Below are 21027 nucleotides of genomic sequence, written 5' to 3'. Positions count from 1 at the left end.
ATTCCATTCCTCATGATCCATCTGCTCCTACTCAGCACCAAGAGCAGAGCAACCCAGAGAGGGGCGCCGAGAGCCCCTCCACCGCATCCATCATATTTCTCCTCTTCGACGAGGGGAAGGCTCCACCGGCGATGAGGCAACCTCAGGATTAGCAATGAGCTAACCCCCTACCAAATCTCTCTCTTTCCCCCTGTACACTCTGTTGTAACCCCCCAATTTTGGGTGGTCTTGAGTATAAGGAACATTAGTTGCTGGACATAGGGCATCGATCGGCCCGAACCAGGATAAGCCGTTGCGTCCTCTCTATGATTCTTATGTTCTTGAGTCCACCCGAGCCACCATAGAAATGTACTCTGACACCAACTCGAACAACAATGCTTGTCGCGGTTCCGACCCCATGACAATGGCTTTTGATATCAATCTTTTTTGAATCATGCGTATTAGCCACTAATCCAGGGACTGATACATGATGCACAGATGACCCAAATTAAGGGCCCGACATACATCTACTGTGATAAAATCAACTGTGAATGGGCTGTGGTCCAGTGGTAGGGCTGTCCAGTAGGACGTAACCCACTAGGGTTCAACCCAGGTGATCGCACCTTTTTATGAACTTTTTCTAGAATTTTCAGGGTACACGTACACGTGCGTGTTCGGTGGTACTGCGCGTTTCCCGCGCACTGGAGGCAACGCCTCCCAATCTCTTCTTTGCGTGTGTACGGACGCGCACGCATACGTGTGCATGTGGAGTGCGTGGGTTGTGTGCGTCCAAATTGTACCCGATAAAAAAACACATCTACCTGAAGTATGTTTTAGAGGGTATTATGTTTGTACCTAATTGATGATTTGCACAGGATTTTTTTGCATTAATAGTTTGCACTAAGTATTTTTTTTCATATAGCTTTGTCCACCTATATGATATTTACAGGATGAATAAAAAGAGGTATGCAAAGTAGTCATTCGTAGAGCCGCCGCCACCAAGACATAAGGAGACGCCGCCTTCCGCAACTCTGACACCTTGCTACCGCCATCACCATTGCGCCTAGGGCCCCTCTCCTCTTTCTTTTCCGGTGCATCTACGGGGAACAAGAATGGGAGGGGACCCATCATATCCTTTTTACCATAATTTTTATATCTAGTTGCTTATCGTTTAGTCCAAATAAATCTTCTAGCAAAATCAGATGATTATCGGTCAGGATCATGTTTCATGCGATGGCTTCGGTGACTGCCACGACGAGATCACCGTTGAGGCCGTTGATTTCATCGGCAGGTGGCCAATTTGTGGCCTTTATCTACAACGTGAGGGGTACTTGTGGGCTCTCCCAACGAGGACAGCTACTCTGGGTCGTCGATCTCATTGTCGATGGTCGTGGAAAGGAAATCAATGTTTGAAGATTGTCGGTGTTTTTTACCGCCAGATATTTGGTTCTTGGGTAAACCCTGCTTGGTGCAAAGATCAATCATAGTAGAGACATGAGATTTATACTGGTTCGGGCCTCCGGGAAGCGAGTAAAAGGCATACGTCCAGTTGCTACTCTTGTATTCTTGTATTCGGTGAGATTGCTGTTACAATGTAGCTATGCCTATGGGCGATGAGATATTCGATCTGAGATTCGATGGTTACAACATGGGGTATTGCTAGCTATTTATATCCGGGATCAACTTGCCCCCCAAGCTAAGTAGTCGTGCCCTAGTTGGAGTCTTGACGTAATCCAGAGATATCCTTCCTTGAATACGGTCGTTGTGCCTGGTCAGGTCTCTTCTGATCCGGAGTCAGTGTTCAGCAAAGCCTGTAGTCAGGATACCCGGGGGTATGGCATCGACATATGCCCCCAAGCTTGTCTGTCAAAAGCAGTTTAACTGTCTGCAAGAAATCAGGATTGCCTTAGTTGGGTGGTTTGTACTTTGGGTACCAAGAGGTAGCCCGAGTAACCAATTGCGACTTAGACCCGATCTATACAGATCGATGGAAAGGTGCGCTGTTGGAAGATGAGCTTGTTCTAGTGCCATACCCAGGCTGTCTTGACTTGTCAACGCAACTTATTGCTCGCTTATGTTCAGGACTTTTTAAGTCGGGTGCTTTGCACTTGGTTCTTGGGGAATTCTAAGTAACCACTCTCGAGCGGAGACCCGAATCAGTGGAAGTCGGAAAGTTGTGCCATTGAGAGATGAACTTATTTGAATAGTGCAATCCCCTGGTAGTGGTGTAATATGCCTCGGGATCCTTTGAGATCGGACATTTCGTAGTCATCGAGACTTATGTAATTAAGTTTTGGCATTTGGAAACTTTATGATCGGGCACCTTGAGATTGGGTGCTCGCAATCTAGTTCTCTAACTCTGAATAATTTCCACCTCGGTATTACTTGTGACCGTGTACCTTGCAATCGGGTATTTTCCGATCAAACTCTTTTTTTAGTCGGGTCGTCAGCCCCGAGCTCTTGTTCTAGTAATGGCCGAGTAGAGGAGTCGGTACGCGATCCTGGCGTTTTGGGCTTGGGAGGCCCGAGCATCAGCTTGACCTTTGTGGGTGAGTAGTCGGTCACCGCGGCCGAGTAGTCGAACACCACAGCTTGCGGCTCGACGGCGGCTCGCTTGTGGCTCGTCGACGGCTCGCTTGTGGCTCGTTGACGGCTCTAGAGTTTGCTAAATATGGGTCCGTGTGAAATTTGTCATGTGCCGTTCGTGCATGTATGCATGCATGTGTACGTAGAAGCACAACATGTTTATTGCTTGCGTGGCACTGTAAGACATACGGACTCCTTATTTGCTTTGCTTGCTGTTGATTGGTTTTGTATTTGTCTGTTGGTCGAGGCCGAACGAGGATCCCTCGGGGCCGAAAGCATCCTTCTCGGCTGGGCAGCTTTCTTGCCGTGCAGTGTGCGTGTCAATCGGCGCTGAGTAGCACCATGCGGGCGCCATATTCAACGTTGCTGTGGAGGCCGGACCCGATCTACACGAGACATCAGCCAACTTCCAGGCGAAGCGCATCTAGATAAAACGTCGCCGTGCCTCTTGGTTGGTGTAATTGTCGGCTCCTGTAGATCGGGCCTGTGGTTGGCCTTCTTGACTGGCCGATGAGAACTTTATGATTGGGCATCTTGACCGGGTGCTCACGATCTAATCCTCTGAATCGGAGAAAATTTATTCTTGGAATTTCTCGTGATCAGGTACCTCGCAATCAGATACTCTGGATCTAGGAAAATTTATTTCTTGGAATTTCTCAGGCACCTCACAATCGGGTGCTTTGCGACCGAGTATTCTTGGTCGGGAGTTTGTTGTCAGCCCCGAGCTCTTCTTTCAAGAATATTGACAATGTTCGTGATCTTGCTATTCGGGTATGCAGACTTCAGGAGTTAAGAGTTTGGTGTTTGGTAATTCGAATTACCAAAACACTCTTATTGTCCTGACTTTGACTTTCCCAAACATATATTGAGCTGTCATATCTGCTAGCAAGCATGCTGTGGTAAACGCTGCGGTGACTGTCTGCATCTTCCGTTAGCTATCTAGTATGCTTAAGTCATATTTGGGAATTTATAGCATTCGGGACTCGAGCGGTCCGCCGCACTATGTATTCCGCGCGGCTGACTTTGAGCGTATAGAGTCGCTTAGGATTTCCAGAAAGAACACGCTCTGGATATTGTCACATATTTGTGCTAGCAGATAATCATATCAGCGTCGAGGCCCGGACACGTGTTCGGGTGGATGAGCGATAGAACCCGGTTGTAAATTCGGGTCAATGATGGAGCTTTTGAATATATCATGTTTTAAATCCTTAAAACAAAATAATTAGCGACCAGCCCGATTACATACTTGAAGGGTTATATAGAGAAAAATATTAAAGAAAAATAAGACAATAAAATTGCTTATTTGATTGACGAAAATGAAAATTAATCAATATAACCAAACGAAGTGCCCTTAGCTTGTTCAGGCTATTTTGGTAGTACGCAAAGTTTGTTCGGGCATTAGCAGCTGAGACTCGAGCGGTCTTCCATGCGTTAGTCCCTTGAAACAAGCATACTACAAATAGCTCGATTTGCTTTAGTCCAGCAACTTTTGGTTATATGATATGAGTATTGTAGTAGTCCCCAACTCTCTATTCGGGTTAACAGGTAACCGAGTAGAGAGTAGAGCAAAAGATTGCAAGAAATAAAACTTAAAAAGTTGAAGAACTTATCTGAAATATAAGAGCGTGATAGGCACGATCGGATTAACAGTAATAGATAATCTGCAAAGTAGAAAATTGACTCGCAAATATGATAATTAGGGCTATATGAACGACTAGAAAGCGTCGTGACTCTGTAGCCCCAGCCATCATACTCGGGCCAAAATGTTTGCGGTAGCCCCCGAGCATTGTATTCAGGTTTGGTAAAAATAAAAGGGGTACTTTATGACTTATTGGTTTGTAGTACTTTGATCACTTGAGATCGAACATTCCGCCAAACGCAATGTGCCTCTTGTGATGATACTTTGGAAAATATTAACGAGTTCCTTGATCATCTGAGGTCAAGCACTCCGTCAAGCGCTATGGACCCTCGCATGATCGGCACTTCGGGATTAATGAGTAGTTCGATCACTTGAGGTCAAGATCAAGACTCCGTCGAGCCTTTGGACCCTCGCATGATTGTGTACTTCGAGATTAATGAGTACTTCGATCACTTGAGGTCAAGACTCCGTCGAGCCTTCGGACCCTCGCATGATGACTACTTCGATGTACTTTGGACTCGCTCGAGATCGAGTGCTTCGTTAAGCACAATGGACTCTCTTACAATCAAGCACTATAGGTGGTGGAACATGTGTCACAAAAGTACTTAGAGTGGTTTTAAGGGTTGTTGTCTTCTCTCCTTGATGTTGTTTCCCTTTGTGTTATTCATTTTGTTCATTTGACCGTAGCCCCGTGCGTAGGACACTAGCCATATGATGGTGTGATCCGTATCGCATTGGGTTATGGCGCAAGTCGTTGTTGCTAACAAAGCTTTACACATAGATATATCATGCAGGTACTTAAATCGCAAAGAAAAAAGCAGGCATGCACGAGGGCGCATGGTTGTTTATGTGCAGTAGCCCCTGACTTTGTTCTATTAAGTTGGAGGCCAATTTAATAGTAAGTAAGAGCAAAAGTTACATAATAAAAATAATTATGGAAGTGACTTAGCTGGTCTAACAGGACGTTGGTGCAATTGTTGTCGAGTACTGCCATGGCGAGAGATGGCGGGAGGTCGAGAGCCGTGCATGACCGTCCCGAGAATGCCTGCCGACATTGCTCGAGTAGTACTTGTCGATAACGTTGTCAGAAACAGCATGGACAGCCCGAAGTAGTCCATCGATGGTGCGCTCAATAGGCCGTTGCCAGTGATGCTACCGCCGTATACCCGGTTTGATGACGCGTCCGCCAACGTGGATGACGAATCAACGAGCCACGGTGTGCTGATGACGAGGGCCACTCGGAACGAGGAATCAAAAGTCGAAATATAATGACGACAAAATGACACGAAACATTGACGACGGCCGCCTCGGGGTGTCGATGATGAGGGTTGTGGTCGGCTCCTGCCAATAGTAATTGTGTAGACACGTGCAGATATCGAGAGATATACATGTATTATAGAATTTTTAATTAAAATAAAGAGCTTGACTTAGCTCGAACGACGCTGAGTGGAGTAGTCGGCGTGTCATGATATCCGTGTTGATGGATGAGGCCCGGACGGCTCGCTGGCTGCTCGACTTGGCTCGCTCGTGGTCCGCTTGCGGCTCGACGATCCGCTTGACGTCACCAGGTTGGCTTACGCACGCTTCAACAGCTTGGTTGTGCAACTTGCCAAAATTAACATGCATGGCTTTTGATAATCAACTCGTCTTGCATGGCCGGCTATCGCATCGTCTTGTTGCTGTATCTGAGATGGATAGCTCTAGAATTCTTGCCGTAGTTGACACCAGCTAAATTACCTTCCATCAAAGGAATTGCAGCGTGCTGTGGAGATGCCGGATTCTTTGCCGTAGCGGGGGCAGGTAGCGCGGAAGTCGTAGTCGGTCGGGGCTGATTGCCCTCGTGTTGGAGTCGGGATCGGTCTGCCTGATGTATGTACATGCAAGTTGATCTTGTCCATATCCTGAGTGTATGTCTTCCTGCATATACGTGATGCCCGAGTGCATACGAGTTGATCCTGGTTTGGCTTGCCTGATGAGTTGACGATGAGAGCCGCAACTGCCATCGAAGAGTCATGAAGACAGGTAGAGATACTTGGAGACATGCATATATACGAGAATATTTAACCGAAACATGGAACTTAGCTGTTTGGTGTTTTTCGATCCGGGTTGACGTCGAGTCTTTAAGGGCGTAGACAAGCAAGGAAATCAGTATACATGTATACGCACTCCATTGTTGCATGGCCCTATACACCACATGGGAGCTTCCTTGCTTGCTCACGCTTAACGTCGCGTGCTGCCCCGAATCCTGACGTCACGTCCGGTCGAAGCTTGGAGCAAACCCGATGGATTCCGGTGTGTGATGGCCGCATCTTGAGAACAAAATTCCTCCGACGATTGGTATGATCGATCTTCACGTAGAATTCTCCTACTGACGCGTCTCTATCGGTGTTTTTTAATGTCAGATATTTGGTTATTGGGGAATCTTACTTAGTGCAAAGATCAATCACAGTAGAGACACGAGATTTATATGGGTTCAGGCCCCCCAGGAAACGAGTAAAAGCCGTATGTCCAGTTGCTACTTTTGTATTCTTGTATTCGGTGAGATTGCTGTTACAATGTAGCTATGCCTATGGGCGATGAGATATTCGATCTGAGATTCGATGGTTACAACATGGGATATTGCTAGCTATTTATATCCGGGATCAACTTGTCCCCAAGCTAAGTAGTCGTGCCCTAGTTGGAGTTTTCACGTAATCCGGAGATATCCTTCCTCGAATAGGGTCGTCGCGCCTAGTCGAGTCTCTTCTGATTCAGAGTTGGTGTTCAGCAAATCCTGTAATCGGGATACATGGGGGCATGGCATCAACAGAGATGATGAATCTGCATCATATGTTGTACCTGAGATGCAACTGTCGATATTTTTTCATCTATTCAGATGCGTTTAGCATTGGATCTTGTGGTATTTCTAATTTTTTAGGGTTAGTCGTTGTATTCGGCATAAGGACTGTACTTTGGCTCCGGCATTCGAGGGAAGCCATTGCGGAAGAAGACGATGGAAGAATCTGGATAGCATATTATGTCTTTTTTATTTCAAATTTTTTCATATATAATTTGGTAATGTACCGTGCCGAGTTTTAATATAATCCCCTTTCCCTTGGCCAAAACAAATAAAAAAGGTGTATTTACAGGATTATTGTATAATTATTGTATGATGGTAAACTGAGAAAGCAAACAACGGAAAAGAGTTTATGATAAGGTTAATAGCGACAGTGCGACACCAAAAGAGGAAAAAAGGGGAGCACGGTTTAACAAGAGAGGAAGTTACTGGCCAAGTTTTGAATTTCATTATGGACCTGAAGGGGAAGGAGGCGAGGGCGTGGAGTTAACAGCTCAAAGATGGTGCGCTCCGCCACCGGGGACTATGAAGATCAATTGCGATGGTGCATTCATACAGGATACTTTGAATGGTCGTTGGGGATTCATCATCAGGGACCATCAAAATGATGCCCTGGCAGCTGGTGCGGGGCGCCTGTCAGCAGTTCCGGATGCCCTTACTGCTGAAACAGCGGCGTGTGCAAAGGCGCTGCAATCATCGATAGATTTTGGGATCTTCCGGATACAACTAGAGATGGATTCATCGGTGCTCAAGAAGGCCCTTCTTTCATCCTCAATGGATTTAGCTGCAAGCGGGATACTCGTGAGTTACTACATGGCCATTTCATTTGTAATGATGTCATGTCAGTGCCTCAAGTCTGTAATTCGGTTGCTCATGAATTAGCTAGGATGGGGATGAGTTGCAACGCTGGCGAGTCTTGTGTTTAGACGAACCGCCTCCCAGAATTTGTAAAAAAATTACAATAATGCTTCGGCTAGGGCGTTCATCCTGTGTCGGTCCGTCCAAACGCGGCTAGCTGGCCTGCGGACCGACCCACAGCATGCTCCCGCATACAGAGTTCCTAAAAAAAGGAAATAAATAAAATAGATCGACACTATGTTCCCCATTTCGCATCGGTCTCTACGGGTGTCTCCAACGCACCACCGCCCTTCGCTCGCCTTTTCCGCCGCTGCGGTCGTGACCCTCCCCCACTCCATGACAGCCGCTCCCCCACTCCACGGCGGCCACTCCCCCACTCCATGGCGGCTTGAGCAAGCCGTTGGCGCGCGGCCGGCGGGCTCAAGCAAGCTGCTGACCCTCCCCTACCCCGGCCGGCGGAGCCCTCTCCAAATCCGGCAGCGTCTCCTCTTGCTCGGCCGACGGCGGGCATGGTGGGGGCGTGCGGGCGCGCACCATCCAGCGTCGCGCCGATCCACCTTGCCCGTCGCGAAAGGGGAAGCAGGGGAGGCCTGCGCGTGCGCCCCCATCCACCTTGCGCCGTCGGCACGAAGGGTAGGCCTGCGCCACCGCAGTTGCCCACCAGGTAGGTAAAGGCCGCGCAACAATGCTGTGTTTCAAGTGTTTCTAGACGCTTTTTCAGACATGTTGCAAGCCCATGTTTCATGTGTTTTAGTTATTTCAGATGTATGTTTCATGCGGATGTTGCAAAAGTAGATCGGGATGTTGCATATGTTGCAATGTTTGTACACATATATTGCAAGCGTCTATCCTCAATGTTTCATCTATTTTTTGTACACGTATGTTGCAAGTTTTCATACACATGTCTCAAGTGTTTCATCTATCTTCTTTTATATGTTGTAAGTGTTGCATCTAGATGTTTCAAAAGTAGATCAGGATGTTGCACATGTTGCAATGATGTTTCAACTGTATATTACAAATGTTTTATCTGTTTTCGACGTATGTTACAAATGTTTCATCTGGATGTTGCAAGAGTAGATCGAGCGTTGCATGGCACGGCTGGTGGCTGTCGCTGGTGCTGACACGGGACCGGTGCAGTTGTTGGAGCCGCGTCCAGACACGACATCCCATCTGGTCGTCTGGGCGCTAGTCCTTCCGAAAAATTTAGTGTCTCGCGACTTTGTCAAACCTATGATGCAATAACAAGCCCTTAGAGCCGCTTTTAACTTCCAAAAAAAAAGAGTGATGCAAGTAGTCAGGACGCTCACAATATAATTCTCTTTTCTAATCACACCAACCCACCACGCTTACATGCTTTTTGGTCTAGAAGCTCATCATCCCAAACCAGCGTTATTCTACACCTTCAGGGGTTGAACGTTGACGGAATGGCAGCACGTTTCTTGACTTGTGTCCGCAACCCGGGCCACATTAATGGACTAATGGACCGACGAGCAAAGGTACCGTGCCAAGCCAACCCGGACGCCACGAACCCCCGCCATAACCGCCTATTTAAAGCGCTCAGTCCGCCACTCTCATGGCAACACAGGCAGAAGCTGCAAGCCTAAAACCACCAGCAGTAGCTGAGCACCTAAGCATCGGCCGACGATCACTGAAGTAATGGCCTCCGCCAACAGCTGGACCCTCGAGATCGCGTCGCCGGTGGCCGCGCCGCGCCTGTTCCGCGCCGCCGTGTTGGACTGGCACAACCTGGCGCCCAAGCTCGCCTCCCACGTCGTTGCGAGCGCCCACCCCGTGGAGGGCGACGGCGGCGTTGGCAGCGTCAGGCAGTTCAACTTCACCTCAGGTAAGTGTCCGCGGCATGCCCAGACCAACATGTTCTCTCGCCTGATGGATCAAACAGCTAGCTCATGACGTGCGATCGATCGCTCTTGCAGTCATGCCGTTCACCTTCACGAAAGAGAGGCTCGATTTCCTGGACCTGGACAAGTGCGAGTGCAAGCAAACGCTCCTCGAGGGCGGCGGCATCGGCGTTGCTATCGAGACGGCGACGTCGCACATCAAGGTGGAGCCCGCAGCCGACGGCGGCAGCGTGGCGAAGGTGGAGACGACGTTCAAGCAGCTGCCGGGCGTGGAGGTGAAGGACGAGATCACCAAGGCCAAGGAGTCACTCACCGCCATTTTCAAGGGTGCCGAGGCCTACCTCGTCGCCAACCCCGACGCCTACAACTAGATCGGTGGACTGGGATGCGATTCCCCTTCCTGAAGTTTGGGTTTAATTTTCTTTTTCGTTCCTGGAGTTTTCCTCTTTTTTCATACAAAACAAAATAAAGCTGCTCTATGCAGTGTGCGGTGTATGGACTTGAGATGTTATAAGTGGTATGTACGATGCTTTGTTTGTGTGATTATGTGTAATTGTGTATACCCTCATGGTTTTCTATGTGGGAAGAAAAAGGGCATGCCTAGTTTATACGATGTATTCTGTTTTGAAATCCTATGCAAGTTTGACTGAATAAGGAATGTTTGCTCATTTCGAATAGATATTTGGAGACTTTTCATTCTGGGGAATATGTCATTGTTGAAATTTGAAATTATTTTTCGAATAATATGAAGACTCCAGGAGTTGTAGTGTTCACTAGAGAGGTGGGAGAAGTAGGCGTTTGTCATGACTCCGTGGTGTATGCGAAGACAGCAGCGGAAGCAGGCCTGGAAGCGGAGGTGTTTGGGATCCGACAAGAGAGAGGAACGCAATGGCTGACTAGTGGACCCGGAAGACAGGAGGGAACGACAGGTGGACCCATACCGGATGGGAAGTCGACACTGCGTCACCTTAAAGGGGGCCAAAACGGCATGTAATGAGCTTGCTCTGTTAATTGAAATCCAAACTCTGAAACCCCAAGGTACCTCCTGGTGGGCTCCCACTGCTGAAATTCCTCTGATTCCTATCCATTTCTTGTTGAATCTACCTCTAATTCTTCCTCAGCTATCTTAGTTCATCACAATTGGTGCTCAGAGCAGGATGATTTTTGGCCAAAATTTTTCCAGCGCCATGGTGACTCGCTCTAGTGTCGAAGATGAAGCCGACATAGGTTGAACTTCTCATGGCAGCGAACGCGAAGACCACCAACAAGAAGTTCGAGGGTATTGAGCTGCTTCTTCAGTAGTTGAACTTATCAGCCCGGCTTATCAGTCATGGTACAGTGTTTTTCTCTCACAAAAAATCTGCATCAGCCGGCTTATTAGCCGCAGAAACCAAATTCGAAAACGGAACGGAAATGGTTTAGGTATTTTCCGACCGTTTTCTACTTTTCCGCTTTTTATTCGGAATATCCAGTTTTTCAAATTCGGCTTATACCGTTTTTGGCCCATCAGAAGTCCAGCCTTAGAAAATTTGTATCTTTTTTCATACGATCTTAGACGAAGATGATTTTTATATGAAAATTGTAGCTCTCGACAAGATCTATAACTTTCTAGTTCTTAGTTTTTTCATTGAGGTCGTTAAGATGTTTAAAAAATTAAATAATTTTTGTGCAATATATTAATTGCGTATAAACCCTTGTTGCCTTAGAAAAATCATATGTTTCTTATATGGTGTCAAATGGAGATACTTTTTGTATGAAAGTTGTAGCACTTGTTAATTATTATGCATTTGGTCATGCACTTGTTAATTGTTATGCACTTGGTCCTATGGGTCACTATTCCGTATTGATTTTTTTTACCAACCGTGTTCAACATAATTCCGTTCGAATTAGTTCGTTTTCGAAATTCTCGATATTTTGTAAGTTTGTGTTCGTTTTCGCGTTCTGCTTTACCGCTTTCGCTTCGTATTCAAATGTAGAAGTAGAAAACGGTTGAGGGATTTTCTGACTGTTTTCATCCTAAACCATTATGTCCCATCTAAGATATTCGTCAAATCAAACACATTCCTAGTTGTTTTCACCAGAACTCCATCTAGTGATGTTAGCTCCCCCATCCTGGTGATCCTATGAGCGTCCAAGGCCAAGGCGCAGCGTCCAAAGGAAGGCCCAGCCTGCTAAGGTGTCCGGCCTGGAATGGGAACGTAACCTCTGTGTATGTGAGCCCAGCGAGTGAGGGTATATGAGAGGCCTGACAACTGTAAGACAAATCAACTATGAACTAAGAAGCAAACAATAGACGCCGAGCACCCTGCCGGCTGTCCTCCGAACTCTTTGCCCCCTCTGAGTCCTCCGGCGACCACAGTGAGACAGAGATGTCGTGCCCTAGGTTTGTGGACCGCGGTGGTGTGATGCGGACGGCGGCAGTCTGGTGGATGGTGTTGGGCTCGGGATCTCCCGTACCGGTGAGCCGACCGCTCACCATCGTTCCCGACCACACACTATAGCTAGAGGTAGAAGAGAGAGAGAACAGAGCGCACACACACAGCACAAGCACCAGCGTTGGTCGGAGCTCTGCAGAGGAGATGGCAAAACTAAACTCTCTCTCTTCATTGAGTTGGAGTGGGAAGCTATATATACAACTCTACCCATCTAATCCTAGTACACAGACATGCCATGCTGTCAGACTGCTACAGTGACTAGATGTGACAGCAGGGCTGACTTTTGCGTCTGCCCCTGTGTCGACGAAATACGGTCAGCAGTCCACCGAGGGGGTGCCCGTGGTGGTAGATTATCGGTAGACGGTGCGTGTAATCAGGAACCAGATGGTGACACAAGGCGCAGAGACAACGATTTAGACAGGTTCGGGCCGTCTGATCGACGTAATACCCTACGTCTGAAATTCCTCTGATTCCTATCCATTTCTTGTTGAATCTACCTCTAATTCTTCCTCAGCTATCTTAGTTCATCACAATTGGTGCTCAGAGCAGGATGATTTTTGGCCAAATTTTTTCCATCGCCATGGTGACTCGCTCTAGTGTCGAAGATGAAGCCGACATAGGTTGAACTTCTCATGGCAGCGAACGTGAAGACCACCAAGAAGAAGTTCGAGGGTATTGAGCTACTTCTTCAACAGTTGAACTTATTAGCTTGGCTTATCAATCATGATACAGTGTTTTTCTCTCACAAAAAATCAACATCAGCCGGCTTATCAGCTGCAGAAACCAAATTCGAAAACGGGACGGAAATGGTTTAGGTATTTGCCGACCATTTTCTACTTTTCCGCTTTTTATTCGGAATATCCCGTTTTTGAAATTCGGCTTATACCGTTTTCGGCCCATCAGAAGTCCGGCCTTAGAAAATTTGTATATTTTTTCATACTATCTTAGATAAAGATGATTTTTATATGAAAATTGTAGGTCTCGACAAGATCTACAACTTTCTAGTTTTCAATTTTTTCATTGAGGTCGTTAAGATGTTTAAAAAATTAAATAATTTTTGTGCAGTATATTAATTGCGTGCAAACCCTTGTTGCCTTACAAAAATCATATGTTTCTTATATGGTGTCAAATAGAGATACTTTCTATATGAAAGTTGTAGCCCTTGTTAATTGTTATGCATTTGATCATGCACTTGTTAATTGTTATGCACTTGGTCATAAGGTCACTATTTCGTATTGATTTTTTTTACCAACCGTGTTCAACATAATTCCGTTCGAATTAGTTCGTTTTCGAAATTCTCGATATTTTCTAAGTTTGTGTTCGTTTTCGCGTTCGGCTTTACCGCTTTCGCACTACGTAGAAAACCTTTTTCAGGGGCGGCTGGTAATCATTTGTAGGGGCGATTATGCCAGCTGCCCCTATAAAAGGGTGGCTACAAATCGTTGATTTGTAGGGTCGGCTAGATATTGAGCCGCCCCTACAAATCAATTTTCAGAAAAAACAATAAAAGGGGGAAATAGCAAAAAAAAATTATTCCGAGGACCACCGTTGCAGCATTTTTTTCACGATTTTTGCACACTTTGCGTTGGTCGGGTTTCAAACCCGCGACCTCTCACTCGCGCGTAAACTCCTCTACCACTACACCTCACGATCACTTGTGTCTATATTTCATTTTGGTTCCCTACATCTTATACAAAACTAAGCATAAATTGATTATTTGAGGTCATAAACTAATTCAAATGAAAAAGTTATCAACTATAAAGTTTTTATAACTTTTCGAGATCTACAACTTTCATTTTGGTAGTTTCTCCATCTGAGGTCACTTATAAAATTTGAATTTCAAATTTAAGAAATTCGAACGTAGTTTTCCATGACAAGATGATTTCAAATTAGAAAGTTATCAACTACAAAGTTTCATAACTTTTCAAGATCTACAACTTTCATTTTTACAGTTTGTCCATCCGAGGTCGTTTAAAAATTTCAAATTTTAAATTTTTAGAAAATTCAAACGTAGTTTTCCTTGACAAGATAATTTCAAATCAAAAAGTTGTCAACTACAAAGTTTCATAACTTTTTGAGATCTACAACTTTCATTTTGGTTGTTTCTCCATCCGAGGTTGTTTACAAAATTTGAATTTTAGTGCTTAATTTTTAATACTCGACGTCTATTTGTAGAGGCACTTCAATATTGAGCCGCCCCTACAAATCCCGATTTGTAGGGGCGGCTGGATATAGAGCCGCCCCTATAAATCGGGCCATTTGTAGGTGTTGCTGATAACACCGGCCGCCCCTACAAATTCATTTGTAAGGGCGGCTCATTTGACAACCATTTGTAGGGGCGGCTCAATATAGAGCCGCCCCTACAAAGAAAGGAAGGCGTTGCTACAAATTGTTTTTGTAGTAGTGTCGCTTCGTATTCAAATGTAGAAGTAGAAAACGGTTGAGGGATTTTCCGACTGTTTTCATCCTAAACCAGTATGTCCCATCTAAGATATTCATCAAATCAAACACATTCCTAGTTGTTTTCACTAGAACTCCATCTAGTGATGTTAGCTCCCCCATCCTGGTGATCCTATTAGCGTCCAAGGCCAAGGCACAGCGTCCAAAGGAAGGCCCAGCCTGCTAAGGTGTCCGGCCTAGAATGGGAACGTAACCTCTGTGTATGTGAGCCCAGCGAGTGAGGGTATTTGAGAGGCCAGACAACTGTAAGACGAATCAACTATGAACTAAGAAGCAAACAATAGACGCCGAGCACCCTACCGGCTGTCCTCCGAACTCTTTGCCCCCTCTGAGTCCTCCGGCGACCACAGCGAGATAGAGATGTCGTGCCCTAGGTTTGTGGACCGTGGTGGTGTGACGCGGACGGTGGTAGTCTGGTGGATGGTGTTAGGCTAGGGATCCCCCGTACCAGTGAGCCGACCGCTCACCGTCGTTCCTGACCACACACTATGGCTGGAGGTAGAAGAGAGAGGGAGAACAAAGCGCACACACACAGCACAAGCACCAGCGTTGGTCGGAGCTCTGCAGAGGAGATGGCAAAACTAAACTCTCTCCCTTCATTGAGTTGGAGTGGAAAGCTATATATACAACTCTACCCATCTAATCCTAGTACACAGACATGCCATGTTGTCAGGCTGCTACAGTGACTAGATGTGACAGTAGGGCTGAGTTTTGCGCCTGCCCCTATTGTGGCTACAGTGCGGCAGGGGAGCCTTTTGGCGCCTGCCCCTGCCGCTGCACTAGAGCCCTTTCGGCGCCTACCCCTGCTACTGCACTAACCGTACAAGCGCCGTCGCCAGACTAACCGCTGGCGAGGACAGATGGTTTAGAGATGGGCGACAGCAGTGGCGCTACTGTGGTTGTCCAGCCACGACAGGAGGTCGTTGTGCGACGGTGCAGGAGGTCAGTGGCACCAGTTGGCCAATGCTGGCTCACACCAACTATGGCGAGTGGGTGATGACTAAGAAGGTCAAGCTCAGAGCATGATGGCTCTGTAATGCCATTAACAAGGGCACCGACAAAGAATAAGATGGCATGTCAGCATTGGAGGCTATCCTCGCTGCTGTGCCAGCGGACTACAAGGAGCTGTTGGGGGCGAAGAACTCTGCTAAGGAGGCGTGGGAGGCCATTGCAGCGATGCACGTCGGCTCCGACCGCGTAAAGAAGGCGATGGCCCAGCTGCTGAAGCAGGAGTACGCTAACCTCAAGTTCAAGGATGGTGAGTCGGTGGAAGACTTCTCCCTCTATCTACAGTCGCTCATCAGCAAGCTGAGGAGCCACGACGTCACCATCGATGAAGAAGAGGTGGTCTCCAAGTTCCTTCACTCCGTGTCGGTGAAGTACATCCAGATCGCTCTCTCCATAGAGACGATGCTGGACTTGTCCACCCTCACCATTGAGGATGTGATAGGCCATCTATGGGTGGTGGACGAGCGCATGGAGCAGGCCATAGCAACGATAGACAGCGGCAAGCTACTGCTGACAGAGGAGGAGTAGGCTGCTCGGATGAAGGAGAAGAATTCTGGGGAAGCCTACTCCAGCCACGGTGGCGATGGCAGGCGCTGCGGCAAGGCTTCTTTGGAGAAGAAGAAGAAGGTCGACTCCATCGCCTAACGGCGCTGCGGGAAGATGGGCCATTGGGCAAAGGAGTGCCCAAATCTCAAGTAGGAGAAGAAGGCTAAGGCTCATTTAGCACAGGCTGATGAGGATGATGAGGCCACTCTCCTGATGGCGATGTTCTATGCACTGCATGACATTGAAGCCAACGAGAAGGGAGAAGTGATGGCGGTGGAAGGGCACGACAAGGCTCTGAAGGCTGTCAACCTTGATGAACCACGCACCCAAGTCCACCTTAGACGTGTGGGCAACGAGCAGGAGCAGCGGTGGTACCTGGACTCTGGCGCCAGCAACCACATGACGGGCTCCAAGGAAGCCTTCTCTGAGCTCAATGGCAACATGACCAGCATGGTAAAGTTCGGTGATGGTTCAAGGGTGGCGATCCGAGGGCGTGACACCATCATCTTCAGGTGCCAGAACAGTGAGCACCGTGCACTGACGGATGTGTTCGGTGATGGTTCAAGGGTGGTGATCTGAGAGCATGACACCATCATCTTTAGCTATGTTCAAGCATCATCAGTATCAGGTAGCTAGTCGAGCGTGGATGTGAGGTACTAATCGAGAGCGGGATCCTAAAGATTTAGTATCAGGAGCGGCGTCTTCTCGCGAAGGTAAAACACTCACATAATCGATTATACATGCTTGACTTGAAGGTGGAGCACCCGGTGTGCCTGGCAGTACGACACACTAAGGAGCCATGGCTATGGCATGCCCGGTTCAGCCATCTCAGCTTCGATGCGCTTGGTCGGCTAGAAAAGATAGTCCGAGGGCTACCCCACATCAAGCATGCAGGCGAGCTGTTTGATAGCTACCTAGCTGGGATCTCTATGGGCCAATCACGCTAGCCACAAATGGTGGTTGGCGGTACTTCCTCCTGCTCATGGATGATTATAGTCGCTATATGTGGCTACAACTCCTAACGAGCAAGGACGAGGTGGCGAAGATGATCAAGAAGTTCAAGGCACGTGCGGAGGCAGAGAGCGGCAAGAAGCTACGCGTGCTGCAGACTGATCGTAGCGGCGAATTCACTTCCGTGGAGTTTGCTGCGTACTATGCGGATCAAGGTGTGGTAGACACCACACCGCGCCATACTCGCCACAGCAGAATAGCGTGGTGGAGCGGTAGAACCAAATGGTGGCCGGCATAGCTAGATCCATGATGAAGGCCAAGAGCATGCCGGTAAGGTTCTAGGGTGAGGCGGTGACCATAGCAGTGTTTATCCTCAACCGTGCGCCCACAAAGGCCTTGAAGGGCATGACGCTGTTCGAAGCTTAGTATGGGCGCTAGCCGAGCGTGTCCTTCTTCTAGACATTTGGCTGCATCGGCCCTATCAGGAAGATGAAGCCGGTCCTCACCAAGCTGAAGGACAGGAGCACACCGATGGTGCTCCTAGGCTATGAGGAAGGCACCAAGGCATATCGGCTCTATGACCCACGTAGAGGCAAGGTGGTTGTCTTGTGTGATGTCGTGTTTGATGAGAAGCCGACCTAGGACTAGGACATTCTAGGCACAAGAGAAGCTGGTGGCTTCACCAGCACCTTCGTCATCAAGCACTTGGTCATCCACGGTGGTGGAGACACTGGAGAGGAGGTGCCGACCACTACAGCAACAGAGCCAAGCACTCTTGGGGCAGTGCCGAGCACTCCGGGAGGGGTGCTGAGCACTCTAGGAGTGGTGCCAGGTGGTCCTATAGTGGTGCTGACCACTCCAGGGCAGGTGCTGAATGCTCCCATAGCGGTGCCGAGCAGTCCAGTAGTGGTGCTGACCACTCTAGGACAGGTGTCAAATGCTCCCGTAGCGGAGCCGAGAGGTCTTGCAGTGGTGCCGACCACTCCAAGACTGGTGTTGAGCACTCCTACAGTGGTGCCAACCACTCTAGGAGTGCTGATGAGCGGTCCAGGAGTAGTGCCAAGCACTGCAGCCAGGGTGCTGAGCACTCCAAGTGTTGTGCCAACCATTCCGGTGGAATAGGGGACTCTATCGATGTCGATCGAGTTTGCCTCACCTCTAAGCGACATCACCGAATTCATGGATGACTTCCATGATGGTGAGGAGGTGCGGTTCCATAGGCTAGATGACATCGTTGGTGGCACAGGGTCCTCAGGCCTGGTGGGTCGGCTACTCAATAACCTAGAGCTGCTTCTCATTAGTGTAAAGGAACCACCCATGTTCGCGCTGGTCGAGCACGATGCAAATTGGCGATGGACGATGCTGGAGGAGATGAAGGCGATCGAGGAAAATGAGACTTGGGAGCTCGTCGATCCACCTCTAGGATGTCATCAGATCGACTTGAAGTGGGTGTACAAGGTCAAGCAGGATGAGCACGACGCCATTGTCAAGCACAAGGCATGCCTCATCACCCGAGGCTTTGTCCAACACAAGGGCATCGACTTTGAGGAAGTTTTTGCTCTGATGGTGCGAATTAAGTCTGTTCGCTTGTTGTTGGCCATTGTAGCAGCGAAGGATTGGTGTGTCCACCACCTCGACATCATGTCTATGTTTCTCAATGGCAAGCTAGTGGAGACAGTCTTCGTCAAGTAACCTCCGGGTTTTGCCATCAAGGAAGGGGAGCATAGGGTGCTCCGACTGCGCAAGGTGCTCTATGGGCTACAACAGGCCCCATGAGAATGGAACACCAAGCTTGACACCACGCTGGGCGAGCTTAGGTTCACGCAGTGTGCAACCGAGCATGTGCTCTACATGCGGCGATGGGGGAAGGAGGAGCTCATCATCGGCGTCTATGTGGATGACTTGATCATCACCGGCGCATGTGCGGAGGACATAGACAGCTTCAAGCGTAAGATGGTGGCTCATTTTTGAATGAGTAATCTCGATGCGCTCTCCTACTACCTCAGTCGAGGTGAGACAGGGGAAGAAGGTGCTCATGCTCAGTCAGAGCGTGTATGCCTCAAAGCTATTGGAGCGGAGCGGCATGGCTGAGTGTAAGCCATGCATGACTCCGATGGAGGAGCGCCTGAAGCTAATGAAGGCCAGTACCGCAGTGAAGGTAGATGCAACACTCTATCGGAGCATCATCGGTAGTCTATGCTACCTAGTCCACACAAGGTCGGACATTGCATTCGATGTGGGCTACATTAGCCACTTCATGGAGATCCCCGAGAGGATCACTGGGCCACGATGAAGCGGTTGCTATGCTATGTCAAGGGGATGGTGGATTAGATGATCGTCTTCCCCAAGACTGGTGTAAGTGGGCTGCAGCTCACTATGTTTAGAGATACAAACATGGCAGGGGACATTGACGGATGGCAGAGCACCTCTAGCATGCTTGTCTTCCTCGGGTCAGCTACAATCTCATGGCTATCACTGAAACAGAAGGTGGTGGCGCTGTCCACATGAGAGGGAGAGTATGTGGCGGTGGCCACAATAGTGTGCTAAGCTATGTGGCTACGTCGGCTACTGGGTGAGCTAACCGGTGTGGAAGCTCACCCAGCAGCACTGATGGTGGACAACCATCCCACCATCGCCCTCGTGAAGAATCCGATTCTCCACAATCAGAGAAAGCACATTGACATCAAGTTCCACTTCCTCAAGGACTGTGTCAATGGAAGGCAGATCATCATTGAGTTCATCAAAACTGGTTGGCAACTCGTGGACGTCCTCACCAAGCCACTCGGTCGTCTTTGGTTCATGGAGCTGAAGAAGATGATCGGCATGGTGGAGGTTCTAGGGTTAGCAGTAGGATTAAGGGAAGAATTGTAAAGTAATCTGCTGCTCTCCCTCTATATGCGTGGTAGGGGCAGGCACCAAAAGGGCTCCCCTATTGCTGTATTGTAGCCATGGTAGGGGCAGGTGCTGAAAGGCTCCCTACCATGCGTACAGAGGGAGAATAGTAGATTACTTTACAGATGGTGTTGTCGGTGAGGCAGTGGCAAAGCAGCGACACGTGGATGATGGATGCATCCTCGGTCGAGGGCAGAGCACGATGGGTGACGGCATCAGGCAATGAGAATGGCGGCAGGTGATTGCGTTCGTTGGTTGTTAGCGTGGAAAGGAGATGAATATGTTTTGTTTGTTATGTAAATCAGGAGTCCGTGACTTTCTTTGTTTGCCCGTAGATTTCCTCCAAAGGAGAAAATTAGTTCCTTCCATGCAACGCATGCAAAACCAGAGGGGACACCAATTGGGATGGGACTAATTTTTCTCTTCCCGTAATTGCATGTATCGTTTGATATATGTTCCCTTTTGTGCCCATTTTTTCACATTTTCTTTTGCTTCCACAAATTATGTTGATGCTAGGTGAGGAAGAGGGCAGGTGCTGCAATCGTGAGCAGCGTTGTTTCCTACTTCAACACCATAGGGAGGAGAGGAGCTATGATCAACGGTGTGGGGATGAGGTCCCACCTGGCGGTGCGACGTATCACCTCGTGGGATCGCACGAGGGAGGGTAGGAAGGTGAGGCGGAGTTTTTGTCGCACCAAAACAGTGTCTCCTCTTTAGTCTTTTTAGTTGTGAGAGATTATGTATACCCTCATGGTTTTCTATGTGGGAAGAAAAAGGGCATGCATAGTTTATATGAGGTATTCTGTTTTGGAATCATATGCAAGTTTGACTGAATAAGGAATGTTTGCTCATTTCGAATAGATATTTTGAGACTTTTCATTCTGGTGTATATGTCATTGTTGAAATTTGAAATTATTTTTTGAATAATATGAAGACTCCAGAGTTATAGTGTTCACTAGAGAGGTGGGTCAAGTAGGC

General features: G+C 48.1%; 1 pseudogene; it reads left to right on the top strand.

Annotated features, from left to right (window-relative positions):
• The first annotated feature begins 9471 nt into the window (after window positions 1-9471).
• On the top strand, window positions 9472-10434 carry LOC136500608 (pathogenesis-related protein 1-like; annotated as a pseudogene).
• The last annotated feature ends 10593 nt before the right edge of the window (window positions 10435-21027 follow it).

This window comes from Miscanthus floridulus, chromosome 1, assembly GCF_019320115.1.
Source record: "Miscanthus floridulus cultivar M001 chromosome 1, ASM1932011v1, whole genome shotgun sequence".
NCBI lineage: Eukaryota > Viridiplantae > Streptophyta > Magnoliopsida > Poales > Poaceae > Miscanthus > Miscanthus floridulus.
The sequence above is the reverse complement of the archived record's forward strand: the minus strand, read 5'-3'. Positions and strand labels throughout refer to the sequence as shown.